The 5,885-nt window shown below is 42.3% G+C and overlaps 1 long non-coding RNA gene across 1 annotated transcript; it reads right to left on the reverse strand.

Moving 5' to 3' along the window:
* Positions 1 to 687: 687 nt before the first annotated feature.
* On the reverse strand, positions 688 to 4,923 carry LOC146689328 (uncharacterized). Its single transcript, XR_014916145.1, has 3 exons — positions 1,445 to 4,923; positions 1,123 to 1,283; positions 688 to 855 (listed from the first exon to the last, which is right to left on the reverse strand). It is a non-coding gene; the product is annotated as an uncharacterized LOC146689328 (long non-coding RNA).
* Between the last annotated feature and the right edge of the window lie 962 nt (positions 4,924 to 5,885).

Consider the following 5,885-nt stretch of genomic DNA (forward strand, 5'->3'; position numbering starts at 1 on the left):
GTCTCTATTTTTTGAGGCGACTGAGGTCCTTCAACATCTGCCAGAAAATGCTGAGGATTTTCTATGAGTCTGTGGTGGCCAGTGCGATCCTCTATGCTGTTGCATGCTGGGGGAGCAGGCTGAGGGTCGCAGATGCCAACAGACTTAATAAACTGATCCGTAAGGCCAGCAATGTTGTGGGGATGGAGCTGGACTCCCTCAAGGTGGTGTCGGAGAGGCGGATGCTGTCCAAGATAAAGACAATGTTGGATAACACCTCCCACCCACTCCATGACATGTTGGTCAGTCACAGGAGCTCGTTCAGTGAGAGACTGAGATTACCGAAAAGCACCACTGAACGACACAGGAAATCATTCCTGCCTGTGGCCATCTCCCTGTACAACGCATCCACTTAACACACTGTTTGCTGCTACAACTACACATGTTTCTTTTCCAACTATTTATTTATAAGTGACTTATGTATGAATGTATGTATATATATGTATATATTGTACTATTCTTAGTTAGCGTATTGTCTGTCTTGTCTTAATGTTGGTTTAAAATGGAGCACTGTAACAAAAAATAATTTCCCCCAGGGATCAATAAAGTATTCTGATTCTGATTCTGATAGTCAGTTCTAAAAACAGAAAGCATCACACATCATGTAACAGAGAACAGAAAAGAAAAAAAAAGGTCAATAGACATGTATCGTTTGCAAAATATTTTATTAAAAGACAAAGTTTCCTATTAAGATTTCTATGTTTCACGTCACTTTTTAATTTTTACAATCCGGAGCATATCTGAGCCGTTTCTGGACTGCTTGAGCAAAGACAAACTCAGACATAGAGTTTGCCCCTACCTGCTGCGTCAGGCCATCTAGGACAAAAATAGACACACACAGAAAAAAAAAGACAAAAAAAGTGAATTAGAGCACATGAATAAGCTCTTGTTAATTGACAAAACAAGCCGAAGACCAAAGACTCCATCTCCAGATTAACCGGACATGAAAGTCTTGTTATTAAGAAAGACAAAGTAATATAGCAAAAACCGGACATAGGATATGTGAAACACACCCAGCACATCAATTGATCCCTTTATTGTTTACTGTAGGCTCATAAAACTACAATAAATGATAAAACTTACCAAATATGCATCTGCACTGCGCTGTCTCTTTAAATGCCATTTTTTGCTGTCTGGTCCTTGTTTTTTTCCCTGCCCAATTGAGTACCGAGGCCAGCTCGTTTGGCGGTGCGGCAGACTCGCACCTCCAGTGTGGTCCCTCCAATCAAGGCAAAGCGCCTCACCTATAGACACATTTTAAGAGATGGAATTAGCGTGTCTCATGTCTTAAATGTGTACGCAAGTGCTTGTGTGTTTAATCAACAGGCATGTTATGTATTTTAATCAAATCTGATAGCTATTACACTTTATAGTTACAAAGTGTACATAACCTTTATATACTTACCATTGCCTTATTTGCCTCCGGTGATTGAAGAGCTGCCCCTGCATTGTTTAGCTCCTCAATGTTGTGCAAAGGCAAATCCAGAGGCAATACCCCAGCATCTACAGATTCATTGCAGCAGGGATGGCGGTTGGCTCTGACCTCCTCACGGAGTTCGTTAACTGCTCTGGTCAGGTCTGACAGCATCGTTAACATCTTTTGTGAGGTCGCATCTGTTTCAAAGAACAATTCTAGAAAGATTAATGGCTTAAGCAGTGGGAGGCGAAAAACGAATATATCCATAAGTGATGGTGTAACATTCTGCATTCAAATATTACCGTATTTCCCGGACTACAAAGCGCACCTGAATATTAGCCGCACAAGCTAAAATCAGTGGAAAATCCTGTTTTGTACATACATTAGCCGCACCTGACCAAAAGCCGCAGGTGTTTCAATGTTGACTTATCATATGTAAGAGAATATGCACAAAGGGAATTGTCAGGAAAGAGATGGCTGTTTGGAGACATCACTTTTATTAATATTTTGAAAAACAAGTTATGGGTACATATTTGCATAACTTTTTAGGTATATGTACAAGTAGCGGTAATTACAAGTACGAAACATGTACTGTGCTTCATAAATGAGTAACAAATGTAGTACATAACAGTAACCTACAGCACACCAGAAAAATAGATTCAGACTACCTTTTAGGCTCAGGTGCAGTGACATGGCTTTAACAAGAAGAAAAGTCAGTCATTCACCACCATCTTCCTGCGCACTAAAACCACCAAAGTCCTCTCCTCCAGTGTCGGATACGAACAGGCTCAGGATGGCTTCGTCATCCACTCTCAGCTTCTTTCATTCGTTGTCACTTACAAAACCAAAGAAATCCTCGTTGTCAGTGTCAGAGTCGAACCCCCTCTGAAGGGCCGTGGCGGTGTCCTCCTCTCCATAATGCAGCAGTCCAGCCCTTTGAAATCCGTTGGTGATCATGGATGTTTTCACACTTTTCCACGCTGTCAGGTTCCACCGGTGGAGTTGAGCATAACTTGCTTTTCGCAAGTTTATCGCCGCTCGTCATCCACGACTCCCGCTGAACGCGTAGCGTTAATTTGAAGTTTGTTTTTCGCGCTACTTGTACAGCACTATGTTGCCTGGCGAATGGACACGTGACCAACATACCACTCTTGAACCCCGATACTGTGTGTCTGATCACATGCCCTCTTGCCAGTCAACGTAGTGCCGTACAACAGCGGAACAAACAAAATAAATCCTCTTACGATATCACAAAAATCTTGGACAATCCATAAAAAAGCCGCAACTGACTAAAAGCCGCAGGGTTCAAAGCTTGTGCAAAAAGTAGCGGCTTATAGCCCGACAATTACGGTAGTTGTTGTAACTGTTAAAAGTGTTTACTAGTTTTTGCCTGTCACATATATTTGATATTTGTATATGTAGCTTGCCATCACCAGTGTGTGAATGTGTGTGTGATTGGGTGGATGACTGAATGTGTAAAGCGCTTTGGGGTCCTTAGAGACTAGTAAAAGCGCTATACAAATATAGGCCATTTACCATTTATACCATGTAAACTGTGAAATTCCAAGATTTTCAAACTTGCCTTGTAATAGTGGCCTCACAGAGTCTCTGGAATCTACAGAAAAAAAATCACAACAAGATGACATTCAGGAGTATAAATTGGTGTTTTGAAGATAAGAGTACAATGACATTGTGATGCAGCTTTAAAACTATTTTAAAAGCATACCATCTATAGGGAAGACATCGACATCAGACTGCATGCTGGGGAGATTGCAAAGCTGTGTCGGAAAGTCATGTACGCATGCAACGTAAAGTTAGGTGAGCATGCAACGTACAGTCACGTGGGCATGCCGCGTGAGCATTCGAACTGAGTCTAAAGTTTTGGTTACCTGGAGGGATGTACCACTGTGAGAGGGGTGCTGTGGAATAGTCCAAGTGATCCCTGCTGTAATTTCCCAGTCAACTATACATAAATTGCACGTCGACACGATTTTTTAAAGCTGGTGAACTAGACCAGAAATCATTGATAACAAAAGAACAATAAATCTACTTTCTCCGGTACTTTATACCCGCTCAGTTGCAATGCAATTTAACGCTCAACTACAAATCAATGGCTTTTTGATGGTGACCGGCGCGGAATGATGGTCAACTATAAATAGACATTTTCTCGATGTTGTTGTTGCCACCTGGTCGACTACAAATAGATCAAATATCAATGACAAAAAAACAACGGTAAATCAACATCATTACAATGTCCCTATAGTAAGACCGTCGGTTTACCACAGTATTTCAATGTTGTTATAAGATTGGCATTTCAACCCTGACCGTAACGACGGATCGGATGAAAAATCAACATCAATTCAATGTCGTCTTGCTATCTGGGGAAGCCCATATAAACAGATTTAAGGTATTTAAGCAGCCCTTTCCTGCCCAGTCCGACCAGGCTAAAGCTATTACAAAAGCTACTGGGGTGTTTAGCTGCAGATGAGAGGCTGTATTCCATTGTCCAAAACAAGGGGTTTAAACTATGATGAAGGTGCTTGAGCCATGCCATGATATCCCGTTGCGCATCCACTTTAATGGCAAGATCATTCCAGGCATGTATGAGCAGGAAAAGATTTAAGTTATGGCTGAACTGTCCCAGGCATCTTCTATTGCCCTAACCCATACAAATGGGTGGACCTCCAGGTCAACGGAAAGCTACGTGACCGTGACAGCTCATTATATCGCACCGGAGTGCGATATAATGAGCGGTATTATTGTAGGGTCTACCTTACAATATAAAGCACCTTGAGGCGACTGTTGTTGTGATTTGGCGGTTTATAAATAAAATTGAATTGAATTGAGTGGTAGATACAAAGCCCTATACTGACCTATATTGTACCATAATTTTTTTTTTAATAATTGCGTGGACTGAGCCTAGAGTTTAATGTTTTTAACAGGCAAAACATAGTTCAATAAGTAAAAAAGTAAATGTTCAATTTTTGTCTTTTTCTTTTTTTACTGATCCGAAAATTGATCTGATCCATGACTTAAAACCGTGATCCGATCCGAGCCGTGAGAGTTTTGATCCATTGCACCACTACAAAACAGTGAGGAAATATGATTTGAATTATATCAAGTTTGGATTCTTTTTGGAGTGGCATAGAAGATGACCCCACGCTTAGTGTGTGGCGAAGTTCTTAGCAATGAATGCATGTAACCATCAGTGTTGGGTAAGTTACTTTAAATTAGTAAATGGTAAATGGCCTGTATTTGTATAGCGCATTACTAGTCCCTAAGGACCCCAAAGCGCTTTACACATCCAGTCATCCACCCATTCACACACTGGTGATGGTAAGCTACATTGTAGCCACAGCTGCCCTGGGGCGCACTGACAGAGGCGAGGCTGCCGGACACTGGCGCCACCGGGCCCTCTGACCACCACCAGTAGGCAACAGGTGGCAAGTGTCTTGCCCAAGGACACAACGACCGAGGCTGTCTGAGCCGGGGCTCGAACTGGCAACCTTCCGATTACAAGACGAACATGTTAAAAATAACTGAACTCTTGAGCCACGATCGCCAGCTCTACGGGAAGAAGTTCCTCCTGCACACACCATGCGTCCCTCACTTGGCTGCTCAGCTTTAAAGAACCGGAGGGACAGCTAGCCCGGTGGTTGGAGACATTGCAAGATTACCACTTTGAGGTTCGTCACTGGGTCGAGGCTCCCAGTTGTTGTAGTCGCGGGTTCGTCTGTGTGTCTACCCCTGTATTTCTGCCGTGTGTTTCTCCATGTTCCAAGGTTTCACACCTCAGGTTTTCATGTTTCAAGTTTCTCATTGCAGGTTTTTGTTCTTTTCATTGTTATTTTGTAGCTGTTCCCAGTTTAGGTTTTTGTTTGCATAGTTCCCTGCAATGCTCTGCTTTGGTTTTTATTTTGCCTTTCATTGTTAATAAATTTTCTCACAACTACGCTATTGTCCATGCTTGCGTTTGGGTTCAAATCCTCCTCCTCCAGACGATCTGCCACGCAGATCATGACAAGGTGACAGTCAGCAGAGTTTTAGGACAGTTGTCTACCAGTTGTGTATGGCAGTTGTCTGCGGTTTAATAGGCGAGTGGGTCTATCACATGCTTTGCCATGTGACTGGGCTGGGCAGACATCTCCAAAATCATTGAAGCACTTTTGGAAATAGGACAAACCAACCAGATATCTGAAGATTAAACCGCTACATTTTCAGCTAAAACAATTTTAAAGGGGTAATAGGGTATTTCAAAGCACGGTTCAGTTATTTTCAACATGTTCATAGTTGTTGTTGAGAAACGCCACCAGGCCAAAGCAATGGTTTTGACTCAATCAGCATTAACCTCGCCTCCTGACTTTGATGGGTGAGGCTGACAGATAATATTAATTCAAGAACAAAGCCACAGGGTCAGGACGGCCAAAAT

The sequence above is a fragment of the Copadichromis virginalis genome, linkage group LG17 (assembly GCF_057382275.1).
Source record: "Copadichromis virginalis isolate Kocher_CV1m ecotype Utaka linkage group LG17, C_Virginalis_male_GT1.1, whole genome shotgun sequence".
NCBI classification, from domain to species: Eukaryota; Metazoa; Chordata; class Actinopteri; order Cichliformes; family Cichlidae; genus Copadichromis; species Copadichromis virginalis.